The 19343-nt window shown below is 36.0% G+C and overlaps 2 long non-coding RNA genes across 2 annotated transcripts in view; both read right to left on the bottom strand.

The window, feature by feature from the left end:
* LOC141683241 (uncharacterized) overlaps positions 1-15479 on the bottom strand; it is a 29873-nt gene extending 14394 nt beyond the window's left edge. The window contains exon 1 of the long non-coding RNA XR_012560199.1: positions 15385-15479. This is a non-coding gene — a long non-coding RNA (uncharacterized LOC141683241). The remainder of the gene's footprint in view (positions 1-15384) is intronic.
* Positions 15480-17274: 1795 nt separating this feature from the next.
* Positions 17275-18528, bottom strand: LOC141682918 (uncharacterized). The gene is made up of 3 exons (XR_012560005.1): positions 18383-18528; positions 18184-18261; positions 17275-17322 (listed from the first exon to the last, which is right to left on the bottom strand). It is a non-coding gene; the product is annotated as an uncharacterized LOC141682918 (long non-coding RNA).
* Positions 18529-19343: the final 815 nt, after the last annotated feature.

The raw sequence follows: 19343 nt of genomic DNA, 5'->3' as shown, positions 1-19343 counted from the left end.
CTATTTCTTAAAGATAGAAGAACATACAGAATGTCAGAATCAGATGTGCTGAACAAATCTCTGAAAGAACTTCAATTCTTTTATTATCTTTTGGAGATGAAGTCTGAGGTTACCAGAAGATGGTCAAATTTCATGATAAAGACCATTAGGGATAAATCCAGAATCTTTGGATCAAGGGTTGCAGAATTTATTCCAAAGATAGTTGAAGATGATGGAAGTGAAATTCCAATGAAGAAGAATTCTACTAAGATAAAAGTTATTCTGAAAGAGAAATATCTATGCTACAATGAAGACTCCTCTCACCCAAGAGTAATCAGACTCGGTGATGGTTTGGAAATAAATTATATTTCAGCACTTAGGACTGCCATCTACCAGATTGTAAGTCAAGATGAAGAAATAAAGCAAGTCAAAGCTACATTAGCTCAAGTCCTGAGAAATGCAGAAGAAAAGCTGATATCAAACTTTGTCAGGAATCATTTTGGATTCAGATTGATTCAATATGATTGGTAAAATCTGCAAGGACTGTAAGTTGTAGTTAGTTGTCTAAATAAACTCTTATTGCATTTGTACTTAAATATTTTTGACATCATCAAATCTATGAACTTGTATATTTTTCATAATTTACAAGTTGGGGGAGATTGTTAGATATATTTATAATGTCATGACTAATCTGATGTGTTTAGTTTCAGAACTTAATATCAGGAATTATTAGGACTTACTGGGAATCAGGATTTACTGAAGACAGGAAGATATTAGAACTTAAGATATCAGAACTTGTGATATCAGAACTTAAGGAAGATATGCTTCAGGAGTAAAGTGCACCTGATTTACAGGAGAGGATCTGGACTAAAACACTGGAAGATATGCTTTAGAGTTGGAAGACTAGAAGACTTGTAAAAGATAATATCTGATTGATATATTTTAGGAGACAGAATTATATTCCATATCAATTAGAAGATATCTTGTAACTGTGTACTATATAAACACAACTTATGGTTTACACTAAATGTGTTATCACTCTCGAGAAAGATTATTCATTATAACCCTAGCAGCTCTTAGTGATATTGTTCATCACTGAGAGAGTAGTTTAACCTACTTTGTAACAGAGCTTATTATATTGAATAAACTTTATTACTGTTACATACTTGTGTTCTAAATCGATTTGATTGTATAAACACTATATTCAACCCCCTTCTATAGTGTTATGTGACCTAACATATTATTTTTGGTAGTTTTATGCATTTGCATTATAACATGATCTCTTAGATGATTTTTCCAATTAATTGGTGATATTGATGCTAGTTTAGTGATGTCGTATTTAGTGATGTTGAGTCTTATCGAATTGATTTGCTTGCTAGAGACACTTGTATTTCACTAAGTCTTATAGGTTGCAAGAGTGCTAGATCATGATCATGGTTTGTTGGTTTGTCGAGGTTAATCGCTTGTTTGTATTTAGAATTTAGGATATTCTCTTAATAATAAAAGACATGGATATTTAAAAATTGGAGAAAATTGGATTTCGTTGCTATTTGTATGGCTATGTGTCAAATGGCTAGTAGCCGGCTCATATTTATATGAGTAGTCTAGGGTTGAATGAGATGGAGTGAAACACACTCATTCAGAAATTTGTTGAAAAAAAAAGAAAAAAAAAGAGAATAAGTGTTATGTATAATTGATCACAAGTGGGCTCTTTAGTACTCGAGTTATTAAGTTCTTAGGGGACTTTGTGCCTAGTGACCTAAGGCTTTTATAGTCCGGGATCCGCTAACCAGCGCTCGCTACATGGGTACTATTGTATAAGACCTTTGTGGACCTCACTCATTGTACGATCAAATAAGCATATTTGTGTTGTTTTGAATAAAAGCATGATTCCATAGAAAACTCCGATATAAGAATTGAAGTGTTATAAGTTATTTTGAGTCTAGATTTTATTCTATTTATAAATTAGCGATTATCTTGGTGAGTAGTGAGTCATGATTATTGATCTAGTTGCGATAGTATATCTGTAAGCATTTGCACACACGCACGTCTCTGGTTTATAGATTGGTTTGTGAGGTTTGATTGATCTTTATGTGAATAACTGCATTTGCTGAGGTGTTGCTTGTTGATTGGTTTAGTTATTCTTTGGGGATCGTTGCATTCATTTACTTGCATTCATGCATTTTTATTTTCTTGTTCTTTGAGTCTGTTTATGCTTGACGACAAGCATCGATTCAAGTTTGGGGGTATGTTTAGTGGCATTTATGATACTTTATTATGCTCTAATAAGCTTTGAATTGATGCATTTGTACTCCAGTTGTTAAGTGTTTTAACGTGTTTTCAAGTATTTTTGCATTTCAGGCATTATCTAGGTAATCAGGTGAATTAGCATTGTTTTGGTTCTAATTTGGTGTCAAGGTGGTGTTAGAATAAAAGCTCGTTGAAAGCCGACTCAAATCTGCAAGAAAAATAAAGAAGTCAAGTTCTGGCAGAAGCCCAGTGTGCCCGAGCTCATCAAGCGCGCGGCCGCGCCCAAAGTACAAAAAGTCAGCGCGCCCGCGCTGATCAAGCGCGCGCCCGCGCCAGGTCGGGATGCAGAATTCTGATTATATTCTAATTCGAATTGGAAGACTCCTCTGTTGATTAGGGCTGCTATATAAATAGCTTTAGGTCATTTTAATAAGATATTAAGCAAGAGACATATCAAGGAGAGCCGTAAGAAGACCGTGTTTAGCACAATTCAACGAAGACGAAGAAGATCTTGTTTTTACTTGTGAATCTCTGTTCTAAGTTGTAACTTGGATGCTAGTTTTCTTATTTGTGAACCTTAATCTTGTTTTGTACTTGGTTTTATTTATTCGTTATAAAGACTATGTTTGTTATACCATGCTTTTATTGGAACCCACATTGATGATGAATCTGATCATGGGCTAATCGTTATCGTGGGGTTCTAGCGGATTTATTTATGGATTTCTATATTTAAATTGTTGTGATGCCTTAGTATGTGGTGATTGTATGATAGCCTAGTATTGGTTGTGCGTATTCGTCTTATGAGCGTCGTGAACTTATAAGATAGTGTGTTAATTCTTAATGAAGCGAAAGTGAATTTAAGAATTTATAACTTGTCATGCTAGCATAGGTTCATATTTTGTTATGCATGATTCGTAGGTAATTTTAACCATCTTACTTGCCCTATGTAATCAAGATAAATAACTTGTGCTTAAACCGTTATGTTGTCAAATTCTATAGACATATAGGGTCTCAATATAATTGGTGTCTATTCAGCTTCTATCTCTTTTGCGGATGCCTGGAAGTATGGTACTCGTGCAACGAAAGTTGGCGTTTATCAGTTTCGTGTTATCTGATTAGTGTCATCACCATTGCATGCTAAGGTTGAGAACAATAAGACTATTGAATGAAGTATTTAATGAAGTTAGAATCCCATGTTTGTCATATATATTAATTCAGTCAATTTTATACTCTTGGTTATAATTGTTAGTTTAATTCTTAGTTATAATCAACTCAATTTGTTATTCGTCTTAGCATTGAATAATAACCATATCATCGGTGTATAAGTGCATAAATTAATTAATCAACCAAAGCCAGTCTCTATGGGAACGAACTAGAAAAGATTTTATACTACTTGCGAACTCCTATACTTGCGTGTATTATTAGCGCGTGTTTAGCGACTAACATTTATACGTGGTAAAGTCTAGGTATGTTAATTTTATTATGTCCAGAATAAAATATAGATAATTAAGATATTTTTCTGGGTTTTATAGTGTTATATGATTTTATTTTTATTTATAAATTTATTAACTATTTTCTGAATAATTACAAAATTATTTTTATAAAGCCGGGAATCGTCCAACCTCAACCGTTTTTACATTTTTACAACACGAAACTCGTCCGGACATTTCCATGTTTTAACTTCTTCAATCCGGATTACGGTTTGACTCGTGCGCGGCCCGACGCAATATTTTCGATACGCTAACCCTTTTCGATAACATTATCTTTGTACAAATCGTTTTATAAAAACCCGGTTTTGATAATGATCCAAAATAGGATAACGCTTATCCAGAACAGGATAGTGCTTATCCAAAACAGAATAATGTTTATCGAAAATGATCGTATTTATAGTTACTTAACGGGTAAGAAACATATTTATCGATCCAACACGATCCTGAACATACTAATATTCCGTAAATATAAATAGCCCTTTTCTTATTTCATTTTACTCGTAAAATCATATTTAGACAGTACAAACCAGTAAAATACAGAGAAAACCCTAATAAAATACCTCGTTCTTGAAAATCAATCGCACAAACGAAGGTGTTATCGAACTCCGATTCGGGCGTGCAATATATCAAAATGAAGCTCTCGAAAACCTCTTTCTGAATCCACCATCTATTTTTGTGCAAAAATCAAGATATTTTCTTATTTAATTGTTTTAATTCAAATTATTTATGGATTAAATTGTGAAATTTTGTTCTTGATATTGTTGATGTGATTTGATGTTTCTATCATGTAGATAATCTTTTTCTGGTCATTTTGGTATATTATACTTCAAATTTGGAGTTCAGTAACATATAGAAAAGGTGGTTTGATTCTTAGAAATAAAATTAGAGTTCTTGTTATGAATATTTTTAATTAAGATTAGGGGATTTCTTTGTTAAGGTATATTCTTTAAAATTGATCGTGTCGTATTATAGATCGTGAGAAGACAAATTTATTGGTATATCTGTAATTAGCAAACGATAAACGTAAAGGGTTGGCCGGAAAATTTAAAGTTCGCCGGAGTCGGGAACTTCCGGTCAAATTTCCGGCCACACCACGAGTCGGTTGTGCGAAGTGATAGCAGAAATGGAATCCTGGTCTTGCACTCTTCTGATCTGCAGTTTTTCAGCATGTTCTGGGCAGGTGCGACGACGGCCGGCGATGTCGCCGCCATCGGCGCCGCCAGGTCGTCGGAGAAGACAACCGAATTGCAAATCGGCCCCCAGAGTTTTGCCTAACTTGCATTTTTAGTATTTTAGTTATAAAAACTTTCAAAAACTAGATTTTTGTTTAAATTATTTTCAAAAAAAATATTCCGTTAATTTTCAAATTTAGAAAATTTTAATTTAATTATTTTAAATTCAGAAAATTATTTTAATTATTTGTTTACTCAAAAATAAATCAAAATTATTTTATTAATTAATTTTAATTAGTTTTTAATTATTTTAATTAATCGATTAAATAATTAGTAATTGATTAATTAATTTAATTAATTATTAATTAATCTTAATTGATTTAATAATTAGATTTAATTATTTATTTTTGATTTAAAAATTCTGAAAAATAATTTCGAGCTTTAAAATATTGATTTGTCTAGTGTGTGCCCATGGGCACATGCTAAGAAAGTGTGATAGATAAGTTGTAAAAATTTGATTGGTGGGGATTTTTGTGCATGCATGGGGCTCCATCATTATTAATGAGCTCTCCGCCAATAAATTTTTTACAACTAATCTATCACACTTTCTTAGCATGTGTCCATGGGCACACACTAGAAAAACCCAAAATATATTATTTTAAATTATTTTCAAAGCTCGATAATTATTATAAAATTATTTTAAAGTCAGATTCGGGTGTTCGAACTCTATTATTTAATTATAAAATAATTCGGAGCCCGGTTTTAATTCTGAAAAATGTTTAAAAATTCATATTAAATACCTGAAAAATCATTTTTACCCCAAATCTTCTTTGAAAAATTATTTTGTTCAAATATCTTACGTGCTATGTTCAAATATTGTTGTATAACATGATTGTATGTGCATTGTTTGACTGTTTTTGCTGTAAGTTTCAATCCGTACGTTGGATTTGGGTGAAACGAAGGGTAGATTAAAGCTTGTATCGAATAGAATGAGATGGGAAGTAGTGTTGATGAGTATATGTGATATCTAACAGAGGAAGCGAGGCGTAGAAAGGGAAAGTAAGTGATCAGTGAGTGGGAACCAATTAACAAATGTTAGTAAAGTGAAAGCGAATTGATAAGGAAAGTGTCCTTGAAGTTTTTTGTAGTATAATTGCGAATACTGTTGAACTCTTTTCATTATGTTGCAATTATTCCCATTAGTTCCTATTCTATATTGCAAGTACTTTGAAGTACTTAACCCTAAACCCTGATTCTTATTGATCTTGAGCCGCGAGCATGATTTCTTGTAAACCACTGATTGTTGAATTCTTGGATACGAACCACACATATTCGATACTACTCCACAAATACATATCTACCATATACTGATCCTTGATTTGAGATTGCTTAACAGACGAACCTTTATGCCTTGTATAACAGAAGACCATTCCTTGTAACCTTTGAACCCTTGGTCTTCTACACTCTGATCTTTCTTTGGATTGAAAGTCAATTTCCCTGTTTACCTTGTTATACCTTCATGGTGTTGTGAATCACCTGATGCTTCAAGATAAATGTTGTTTATGATTCAGTTTATTGAATTACATTGTTTATCATGTTATTATTATAGAATTGGATTGTTTTTAAATATGGACCAGATTCGTGGTCGGACCAGATTCGTGGTCATAATAGGCTAATGTGTGCCTTGGATCCAGTATAGAGAGCAAAGATGGAAGCCTTGCTTGGGGTTAGTGTGTGACTGATCAGCAGCCTAACCTTGGTTTTTAAAAATAAAAGTGAATATCCAATTCTAATCATTGTTGATCAGGAAACTTGATTCCCTTTATAATTTCAATTGATCATTATCTAATCTCAGTGCTGTCATTATGATTTGCTGAGCTAGTTAGCTCATTCTTGCGAATCTGTTTGTATTCTTTTCCAGTTAAGAAGGAAACGGGTGTGGCGAGGATCCCCAGTCGAGTGTGCAAGCTAGGTTTTCAGGTTGAAATAGAATAAGCTAGCGGAAGTTGTGTGGCTTAGTATGTGTTAAGAGTTTGTAATAAAGCTTGAATTTAGATGTAAGATAAATAAATTTGGGAATTGGTACATTTGTAATAAATAAGATTGTGGCTTGTGGACATACTTTGAACTGTTGCGATCCGTGGATATGGTAAGTAGGGTTATTGCATATATTGTTATTATATAAATAGGTTTAAATATGGTGTATGTGAGTGTATCGTGGACCCCAAACTTCTGACCTGGGTTTGGAGGGCGCCACAGGTTTGGTATCAGAGCCAAGGTTTAAAGTCACTACCACAAGCCTAGATTGTCGGGAATAGGTAGAGGGTTAAGATTAGAATTAATAAATGGAAAAATAGAACGTCGAGAGGTTAAGTGCGGCTAAATAGTAGGTTTTAGTATGATTCGTGACGAGATTCGAGATTCTTATTTAGCAGCGTAAGTTTCAGATAGCGGCGATGTCAGATTCCTTTATCTCGATATCGTCTAATCACTCGGAGCCTTCAGTTGGAGGACCGTTAGCTAATCCACGCCCTGCTCTTCCACTGGTGTCGGCTATAGTACAAGTTGTGACGGTTGCACCATTACAAGCTATTCCACTTCCTGGCGTGAGACCACTTATTCCAGGACCCCCACCTGCTGATTCCGACTCTACCAGACTTTCGGTGGTGAGTGCATCTTTTCAATTTACTCCACACCTTATCCCATGTCATAAGTATGAGGTTCTTCTTTTAGAATGTGAGGCCTTGTTGGCCCATATTCAGGAATTACAGCACATCATAAGGACTATAGATGTTGACAGGAAAGTAAAGGGGCTTCAGAATGAGATTCAGGTGACCCGTAGAATACTTGAGGCTAGACTTCATGGAGCTACCTGCGAGTATGCAGCCCCAGCTGCTCTTATGGGGTGGGACAGAGAAGCATTGGAGAATTTTGAAAGACTTGGTAGACCACATTTTCCATAACGAAAATGATGTGACAACTAATATGTGTATAATAGTGTGTAGTGTGTATTATCGGACTTTTGGTAGGAATGCGAATAAACTAAACCTGCTGAATAAGGAATAGGCCTGTTGTACCTTTGCCTTTAATAAAATGTTTTGCGCTTGTACCACCAAACTTTGATATATATCAGTACCTTTCCTTTCCAGCATTGTCATTTAATTTACCATACCTGTTTTATCTTATTACACCAGTTATAAAACTCTTGTGATAACATATACCCTATTCCCCTTAACTGTTTACATTCTGTAAAGAAGCATGCAATTTACTTAGTTCAACTATTGAAAATGTTTTCAAAAAAAGATATTTCTATTTTATAAAATCTTTTTTTAAAAAGGATTTTGTTTTAAAGACTAAATAAATTGTTTTATTCTTTATAGAAAATGTCTCCCAGAAGAAATACCCATTCCACCAACCAGAATGAAGAAACCAACAACAACTACAACAACACCCAAGACAACAACAACCAGAATGCCAACCCAGGTCCCATAGACCCAACTGTAGCCCAGATTCTTCAGATCTTGGCTCAACAGACAGTTCACCAGACTCAACAACAGCATAAGCAGACCAACCCTCAGGTAACCTTTAAGACATTTCAGGCGGTGAATCAACCAGAGTTCAAGGGTTCTGTAGATCTTATTGAGGCAAGAGTCTGGCTGAAGGAAATTAAGAAGGCGTTTGCCTTAGTTAAAGTGAGAGAGGAGCAGAAGACTGAGTTTGCAAGTTATTACTTGAAGAATGAAGCCACCTACTGTTGAGAAACTGTTAAGATGTTGGAAGGTACAGATGATGTTACGTGGGATAGATTCAAGGAGCTATTTTTAGAGAAGTATTTCCCCCAGTTTATTCAGGATCAAATGGACTTGAAGTTTCTAGAGCTAAAGCAGGGAAATATGTCAGTGGCAGATTATGAAAGTAAGTTTGAGGAGTTGTCTAGGTTTGTGCCATCATATGTGGACACTGATAGGAAGAAAGCTAAAAGGTTTCAGCAAGTACTTAAGCCATGGATCTGAGTGAAGGTGGCCATATTTAAGTTGGACACGTATGCGGGAGTTGCAGAAGGCTATGATTGCGGAGACAGAGAGTGAAATGTTTCAGAAGGAGAAGGAAGGTAAAAGAGGAAGTTTGAGGGAAGTGAATGACAGTCCCAAGCAGGGAAATTTCCAAATTTTAATCAAAGGAAGGGCAAGTTCCAGCTCGGAAGAAATTTTAACAGACAGAATGCTGGCAACGGAGGCCAAGGTAACCGTCCAGCCATTGAAAACCCGCCAACCCAGTAGAGGCCAGCTATACTAGACTATTAAGTCTGTGGGAAGAAACATGGTGGAGTTTGTAACAAGTTGAATATGGTTTGCTACAAATGCAACCAGAAGGGGCACTATTCAAGGGAGTGTCATAATCAGCCAGACAGAGAGCCAGTCAATATGGACCAGCCTACCAAATATCAGGCAAGCAAGGTTCTAGCAATTGGATTTACTTATTTCAAGTGCGGGAAGCCAGGACACATAGCCAGGGATTGCAAGGCACCAGTTCCAGACAATAATACACTAAGAATCATGGGAGCTACCTCAACAGTGAATGAACCTCCCAAAGCTAGAGTTTATGATATGTCTGTAAAGGATGCTATCATGGATACTGATGTTGTGGCAGGTACGCTTACTGTGAACACCTTATGTGCTAAAGTGCTAGTAGATACAGGAGAAACTCGATAATTTATTTATCAAGGATTTGTTGATAAGTTGAATTGTCTAGTTGAATTGTTAAGTGAGATTATGATAGTAGAATTAGAAAATCAAGAGCGTGTATCTGTTAACCAAGTGTGTAAGAGCTGTGAGATTGAGATTTCTGGCCATAAGTTTGATACTGACTTGATACCATTTAAGTTAGGAGAGTTCGACGTTATTTTAGGAATGGATTGGATATCTAAGCACAATGCTCAGATAGACTGTCGTAATAAGAAAGTAATATTGAAGACACCAAACGAGAAAGTGGTGACGTTTAGAGGCCAGAGACAAGCAAAGAGGTTCTTGGTGATGATCTAAGATAGGAAGTTACTACGACAAGGATGCGAGCATTTCATTGCTTATTTGATAGATAGAAGTCAGGAGCCCGCAAAGCTGGAAGACATTCCAGTGGTAAATGAATTTCCAGACGTATTTCCAGACGAATTACCAGGACTTCCTCCAGAAAGAGAAATTGAATTTATGATCGACTTAGCACCTAGAACAGAACCAATATCTAAGGCCCCGTACAGAATGGCGCCAGTGGAAATGAAGGAATTGGCAAAGCATTTGCAAGAATTGTTGGAGAAAGGAGTGATTAGACCTAGTATATCCTCGTGGGGTGCACCGGTACTATTTGTTAAGAAAAAGGACGGAAGCATGAGGTTATGTATCGACTATCGAGAACTCAATTAGCTTATGATCAAGAACAAGTATCCATTACCTCGAATTGATGATTTGTTTGATCAGCTGAAAGGAGCCAAGTACTTCTCTAAGATTGATTTGAGATCTGTATATCAGCATTTAAAGATGAAACCCGCAGATATACCAAAGACAGCTTTCAGAATAAGGTACGGTCATTATGAATTCTTAGTAATATCTTTTGGATTGACCAATGCCCCCGCAACATTTATGGACTTGATGAACATAATTTTCAAGGAGTATCTGGACAAGTTTGTCATTGTGTTTATTGATGATATTTTGATTTACTCAAAGTCAATGGAAGACCCCGCGGAACATCTAAGGACAGCTTTGGAAATTTTGAGGAGGAAAAAGTTATATGCCAAGTTTTTAAAGTGTGAGTTTTGGTTGTAAGAAGTTCAATTTTTAAGACACATAGTCAGTAGTGAAGGGATCAAAGTGGACCCAGCGAAGATTGAAGCTATTACGAATTGGGAAAGGCCAAAAACACCACAGAGGTGAGAAGTTCAATTTGTTCAAGATTTCTCTAAGATTGCAATGCCTTTGACGAAGCTTACCAGGAAAAATGAGAAGTTTGTATGGAATGAGAAGTGCGAAGAAAGTTTTCAAGAATTAAAGGAGAGATTGATCATGGAACCTGTTTTGTCACTTCCAGATGATCAAGGGAATTTCGTAATCTATAGTGATGCTTCTCATAAGGGATTAGGTTGTGTTTTGATGCAGCATGATAAAGTCATTACGTATGCGTCTAGACAACTGAAACCTCATGAGCAGAAGTATCATACTCATGACTTGGAACTAGCAGCGATAGTATTCGCCTTGAAGATTTGGAGACACTATGTTATATGGAGAAAGATGCGAGATTTATATGGATCATAAGAGTTTGAAGTACATATTCTCGCAAAAGGAGCTTAACATGAGACAGAGGAGATGGTTGGAGTTGATCAAAGACTATGATTGCACGATTAACTATCATCCAGGAAAAGCGAATGTGGTGGCAGATGCGTTAAGCAGAAAGGAAAGACTGAACATGTTGACAGTACCTGAAGAGTTATACAAGGAATTTTAGAAATTGGACTTGAAAGTCAGAATCTGCAAACCTGATAAAGCAAAAATGTATAGTATGACTTTTCAACCAGAATTGTGAGAAAAGATAAGAAAGTGCCAAGAGGAAATAATGGATCAGGATATCAATCATTTGGTCGGAGAAGAGTTATGCACTCAGAAGGACGATCAAGGTATTCTCATATTTTCATCCATAATTTAGATACCACTAGTGGCAGAACTGAAGAATGAAATTCTACAAGAAGCTCATAATTTAAGGTATTCTATTCATTCGGAAAGTACCAAGATGTACAGAGATTTAAAAGAGAATTATTGGTGGCTAGACATGAAGAGAGAAATTGCGGAATGTGTTAACAAATATTACACATGTCAGAGAGTTAAGGCGAAGCACTAGAGACCAAGCGGATTATTGCAACCACTAGGGATTCCAGAATGGAAGTGGGAACACATTGCTAAGGATTTTATAGTTGGCTTACCAAGGACGAAAGCGAACCACGATGCTATTTGGGTTATAGTGGACAGACTAACCAAATCAGCTCATTTCTTGCCTATCAATGAAAGATTTTCATTAGATAAGTTGGTTCACATATATTTGAAGGAAATAATAGTGCGTCATGGAGTGCCTGTGTCTATTGTGTCGGATCGAGATCCACGATTCAATTCAAGATTTTGGAGAAGTTTTCAAGAATGTTTGGGAACTAAGTTAAATATGAATACGGCCTATCATCCGCAGACGGAGGGCCAAAGCGAGAGAACAATCCAAACAATTGAAGACATGTTACGTGTGTGTGCCATTGATTTCAAAGGCAATTGGGATGAGCATTTGCCCTTAGTGGGGTTTGCTTACAATAACAGTTATCATGCCAGTATCGGAATGCCTCCCTATGAAGCTCTTTATGGACGCAAATGTCGATCACCGGTGTATTGGGACGAAGTCGGAGAACGTAAGATACTTGGACCCGAATTGGTACAACAGACCAAGGAAGTTGTTGAGATCATTCAGAAGAGGCTAATTGCATCGCAAGATCACCAAAGGAAATATGTAGACCAATCCAGAAAGGATATGAAATTCGAAGAAGGAAACTAGTGTTATTGAAGGTGTCCCCGTGGAAAGGATTATCGAGATTCGGAAAGAAAGGGAAGTTGAGTCCTAGATACGTTGGACCTTTTGAAGTTTTGAAATGTGTTGGCAAGGTGGCATACGAGTTGGCGTTACCCCCGCACATGGAGCATATTCATAATGTTTTTCACGTATCGATGCTTAAGAGATATAATCCAGACTCTAGGCATATAATTGAGTATGAGTCGATATAACTTCAGGCAGATTTATCGTATATAGAGAATCCAATAGAGATTCTAGAAAAGAGAGAAAAGGTATTGAGAAATAAAGTTGTGAATCTAGTACGAGTATTGTGGAGAAACCCTAAGGTGGAAGAATCAACTTGGGAGTTAGAAAGTGATATGCGAGAAAAGTACCCTCAATTGTTTACTTAGGAGATTCTGAGGACAGAATCCTTTTAGGGGGGGGGAGGATGTAATATCCGGGACATGACGTGTGATTATTTTTATCAATAAATGATTACTATGTGATTACTATGTGATTTTTGGTGAATTATTTGATGATTGGTGTTATTATGTGAATGTTTATACGTGGTAAATTCTAGGTATGTTAATTTTATTATTTCCAGAATAAAATATAGATAATTAAGGTATTTTCTGGTAATTTTTAGAGTGTTATATGATTTTATATTGATTTATGAATTTATTAACTATTTTCTGAATAATTATAAAATTATTTTATAAAGCCGAGAATTATCCAACCTCGACCGTTTTTACATTTTTGTAATCCGAAACTCTTCCATGAACTCCTTCCTAACCTAATCTGGTAATTCCGGACATTTTCCATGTTTTGACTTCTTCAATCCGGATTACGGTTTGACCCGCGCGCGGCCCGACGCAATATTATCGATACGCTAACCCTTTTCGTAACATTATCTGTGTACAAATTATTTTATAAAATCCTGGTTTTGATAATTATCCGAAATAGGATAACGCTTATCCAAAACAGGATAATGCTTATCCAAAACAGGATAGTGTTTATCCAAAACGATCGTATTTATAGTTACTTAATAGCTAAGAAACATATTTATCGATCCAACATGATCCAGAACGTACTAATATTCCATAAATATAAATAGCCCTTTTCTTATTTCATTTTACTCGTAAAATCATATTTAGATAGTATAAACCAGTAAAATACAGAGAAAACCCTAATAAAATACCGCGTTCTTGAAAATCAATCGCACAAACGAAGGTGTTATTGAACTCCGATAACAGAAGAACATTCCTTGTAACCTTTGAACCCTTGGTTTTCTACACTCTAATTCTTTCCCTGGATTGAAAGTCAATCTCCCTGTTTACCTTGTTATACCTTCATGGTATTGTGAATCACCTGATGCTTCAAGATAAATGTTGTTTATGATTCAGTTTATTGAATTACATTGTTTATCATGTTATTATTATAGAATTGGATTGTTTTTAAATATGGACGAGATTCATGGTCGGACCAGATTCGTGGTCGGACCAGATTCGTGGTCATAATAGGCTAATGTGTGCCTTGGATCCATTATATAAAGCAAAGCTGGGAGCCTTGCTCGGGGTTAGTGCGTGACTAATCAGCAGCCTAACCTTGGTTTTTAAAAATGATAGTGAATATCCAATTCTAATCATTGTTTATCAGGAAACTTGATTCCCTTTATCATTTCAATTGATCATTATCTAATCTCAGTGTTGTCATTATGACTTGCTCAGCTAGTTAGCTCACTCTTGCGAATCTGTTTATGTTCTTTTACAGTTAAGAAGGAAACGGGGGGTGGCGAGGATCCCCAGTCGAGTGTGCAAGCTAGGTTTTCAGGTTGAAATGGAATAAGCTAGCGGAAGTTGTGTGGCTTAGTATGTGTTAAAAGTTTGTAATTAAGCTTGACTTTAGATGTAAGATAAATAAATTTGGGAATTGATACGTTTGTAATAAATAAGATTGTGGTTTGTGGACATACTTTGAACTGTTACGATCCGTGAATATGGTAAATAGGGTCATTGCATATATTGTTATTATATAAACAGGTTTAAATATGGTGTGTGTGAGTGTGCCGTGGACCACAAACTTCTGACCCGGGTTTGGAGGGCGCCACAGGTGCGATCTCGTGGGCTCGCACTCGCGGGATCAGAAATGCTAATGTTGGAAAATTCCGAGCCTCAAGATGCGACCAGGAATTTTGGAGGGTAGTTGTTATGCCCGCTTTTGGTCATGGACCCTAAATAGGTCCTTGTGGGTGTATTTGAGAATTGGGCTCACACATGTAAGCCAGAATTGTGGATTCATATGTGAATTGGGCTAGCACATGCGGGCTGACCTCTCATGTGCTAGCTGAGCTCCCATGTGCGAGATAGGCTCCCACATACGAGTTGGGCTCGTGAGCTAACATCAACTCATAATCAGGATTGATGGGCAGCCTGCCCCTCAATGGGGGATGAGCTCAGGTGACTATACGCGGGCTGGACTCATAAGCTCATATGCGGGCTGTGCTCAGGTGACTATATGCGGGCTGCGCTTATGTGCTCATATGCGATCTGGACCCATGAGTCCACATCTTGTGAAAAATAAAGGAAACAACTTATTTATTAATTTAGGAAAAAGGCGGTGAGGGCTGAGGCGACCAGGCCGGCCCGCATTAGAGGACTTTGTGTATAACATGGAAACTGACTCATAGATGACTGAGTTACACGTAAATTTCGGGGCCGACATGGGGTATTCCTGCAATCATGGGAAGAAATACGGAGATTGTAACACCCCCAAATCCAAGGTCGTGAATTCGGGTTGTTACGATCACTTATTAATTAAATAATTCTCTTTTCACAATATTACTCGACCTTTTATTCAGACTCACACACACACAGGTTATATGCTTGGAAACATTATTAAATAAATCATTTCCACTTATCTACCTGACGGGGCTGGCGCACAAAAAGCCTACGGAACTCACGAGCGTTCCTTACCCGCCTAAGGACAACAGTCCTGGTCTGATCCATGCTGGTAGTCTGTTGTGATATGATATATAAAAGCAAGGGTGAGCATTAAAGCTCAGCAAGGTATATATCCCCATAATTAAGTATGTAAGGATAAATAAAACCAATAATTATACTTTGTATCTCCAAAGCGTTCTGAAAGTTTATATGCTTATCAAATTTATAAAATTCTCAAAATCAACTACAATAGTATATCCACTGAATACTTGTATTCATCTCCTTCTCAAAATCATTTTATACTCGTACTCATTTTATTTCAAAATCTCAAGATGTTACTCGAACCAAGATTCTCATATGGGTGTGATATATATTCGTCAACATCCCAATTTAAAACTCAGCCTTATCGGCAGATTTCTCAAATGGATTTGATATATATTCATCAATATCCTTATTTAAAACTCAGCCTTATCGGCTCTCTGTTGTATATTTCACAACAGTTTTTCCAAAATGGAAGAAAGGGACTATACTGGAATAAACCACGTATCGGTGATCAGCCGAATACGAAATTTTCTCTACTAGTAGAAGGAATACAAACCTAGCCGCCTTTGGGCTCATCAAGACACTACACGGTGGTTGCCCATTGCCGTGCAAGTCCGAAAGTCAATGGTCACATAGACCATATAACCGTACAATGCGCCACTCCGCGCTTGCATAATGCGCCACTCCGCGCCTGGTCACTGCCCGATACCACTCCGTGCCGGGCAGGCCACATTCCAGTCCCAAAACATTTATATCTTTTGCTCAAAATCCTTTTTCGAAGGAATAGGTCGTTAAAAGTTGACCTGTAAATAAGATGTTTTATTCATTACTTTTAACTCAATTGATCTTTGGGAGTTGTCGGAGTTTTGAATTTAAAATCATTTTCAAATCCCTATCTGTAGTAGGGTGACACATATATTACTCACTTGTTCTTTATTGAACGAGGAAGCAAAACTCTTATGCTTCTAGACTAAGTTCCCTAAGGTTTTGATACGTTTCAAATGATTAATCTCTTTCAAGAGTTTTGAATAATTTAGAAAGTACCTTTGGGAAATATGTCTATTTTTAAATAAGTTTTTAGAAGTCCGAAGACATTAAATATCTAAGGTCTCATAATAATCTAAGAGGGATTTAATGAATTGATAAAATCTTATAAATAAAACATCTCTGTATAAGGTTCAATGAATTGATAAAATCTTAAGTACAAAGTATTTCTAATTAAGGTTCAATGAATTAATAAAAAACCTTAAATACAAAATATTTCTGAATAAGGTCCAACGAATGGAGACACCTTAATCAAATAATCAAAACAGGATTTGGTATCCTATAATTGCTCTTTGAATAGTTAAATCTTTATTAAATAACGTGAAATGATTTATAAACTATTCAGTATATTTTTAAATACTTTCTTTATATTTAATAATCCCTTAAGTATCGCTTTATAAAATAATCAATCAAGTAAGGGTGTCCCTTAAATGAATAAACCAATATTTCTCGAAGTTTAAGTCAAAATCTCAATCGTTCGCTTGATATATATATTACGCGAACGTACTTTGTTTATCGAAATAGAAATCTTTCGCGTTCGGCTCTCTCCGGAATTAAATCGTTATTAAAATATTTCCGACTCCCATTATCCTATATTATATTTGAAATACGTTTCAATTTCTCATACTCGTGTAAAACGAAATTTGTTTTCGTAAACAATCGCATAATTCGTATGCATTGATATCATAGACAAGCATATATATTTGAACTGTAAATCATGCCATCAATATCACAACAGTATATAAATATATAGCATGGATAGTATGAGATAGGGTTTCGAAAACTTGCCTCGAGTAATCGAAGTGGTATGGTATCTAGTGTTTGGTTGGCGATCTATAAACAAGAACCAACAGTCTAAGTTAGTACGCGATTAACGTCTCGTTTTTATTAAGCAACTTTCGCAACTACTCAAGTATAACGAATCTCCGATCGTCACATTCTCAACACTTATATTCTCACTTTATAACATGGTCGAGTTTTGAAATCGATCGTTCGCTTTAGAAAATTCATTTCGAGTTTTAAGCTCGAACGTGAGAAAACGCGCGTCAAAACTTGGTTTTTATGCGTTTCTCGCTTGCGCTCGCTTTACCAAAATATTTTTATAAAATCGAAAAATTAATATTTTCTCAAAATTCTTTTTGGAAAGTCTTCTCTACTGTCATATCCATTTTTTATAATTTTTCCAGAATCTCGAAATTATTTTAAGTCCTTCAAAATCACCATGCAAGTGGACTTAAGTGCAGTTGGCTAATCGCAGAAATGTTTTACACTAAAACGACCATAACTCCTAAACCGTAAATCTCCTCATGATGATATACACATGTATAGAAACTACAAAACAAGATCTATCTGGTTATGGCCAGTGGTGTTCAAATTTTAACCATTTTCATGGCCGAATGTCCTGCAGAAAACAGATAAAGTGCAAGAATGCCCAAACTCAATTTCTACTACTTGATCTTAACACAATCACTACCTATAACCATCATAAACACAAGTACTTCTCAAGATCCACCCACATACACCTTATATGCTCTATATAGTACCACATACATGGATTACAACTCAACATCTCAAGCCTTTAGCAAGAACATAATCAATACAAACTCAAACAAACACAATCCTTTGGATCTTAACACTACAACAAACATAACTCTTAAATCCAACCATAAAACCTTAAAGGGTTGAAACTTATACCTTCTTGGACACTAGAAAAGGTAGTGCTAGGATTATTGAGGCTTGGTTTGCTTAGAAAACACTTAGAAGGGCTAGCTCCTTAAGAAACAAAACCAAGAAACAAGTTAGAATTTCGGAGTTACATTTCAGCACCTCATTCAAACATTTTTATAAAATTGAAAAAAAATAATTTGAGGCTGAAATTTGGTACGAAGCTTACCCATGATATAGAGAAGATATGGTAAAAATTTCATGATATTTGAATGAGTATATTTTGAGTTATGAATTTTTCTTTCTCCCTTGCTCAGAAAATCCGAACTGCTGGAATGAAAAATGGGAGAGCTTTAAGTGAGGGAAAAGGGGTTGTTTTCTTTTGTGGCTAAAGTGTGGGAGTGTATAATGAATATATGGGATGTATGCAGCAGATTTGACAATAATTTGGCAAAGGTATGGGTTGGTTTGATTGTGTGGTGAAGTGAGAAAAGGGAGAAGTATGGCTTGTGTACTTGTTTGTCTCCCATCACTATTCAACACTATTCCACTAACTATTCTAGTTACTTCTAATCATCTAGTTACACTCCTAACTACTAGCTAGGACTTGGTTATGCATGGCCAACTTGCATGGGATTTAATTTCTCATTCGTTTATTTATCGTAAACGCAATCGTCGTTCCATTCCGATAGTTTCCACGTATAACGACTTATTTCGTAGCGATTTCTTTTATCGCTTATAATCCTATAACCAATTCCATTCCTTCTCTTGATCATAGAAACACCTTGATATATTATTTATTTCATGTAGTATTCCCGGTTCTACGCCATTCTTTACGGATACGAAAACACGTAGTATAATTGTGAATCTTCGAATTCCGTTGGCTTTTACATTCACTTATTTTCCTCGATAAACAAGAATATGATCTCGAATTCTCAAAATTCCACTATTCATTTTATGATGACCCCCATACGTATTACTTAATTAGCTCAAGTTACTATTCACAGAAGTTTTAAAATATTACAAAAATCAGGGTTCTTACAGTCTCCCCCCCTTAAAAGGATTCCGTCCCGGAATCAACTCACAAATAGATGGGGGTACCTTTCTCGCAGGTGGCTCTCTAATTCCCAAGTCGATTCCTCGACCTTGGGATGTCTCAATAAGACTCTGAATAGCTTGACACTCTTGTC

This window comes from Apium graveolens, chromosome 9 (assembly GCF_009905375.1).
Source record: "Apium graveolens cultivar Ventura chromosome 9, ASM990537v1, whole genome shotgun sequence".
In the NCBI taxonomy this organism is placed as follows: Eukaryota; Viridiplantae; Streptophyta; class Magnoliopsida; order Apiales; family Apiaceae; genus Apium; species Apium graveolens.
The sequence above is the reverse complement of the archived record's forward strand: the minus strand, read 5'-3'. Positions and strand labels throughout refer to the sequence as shown.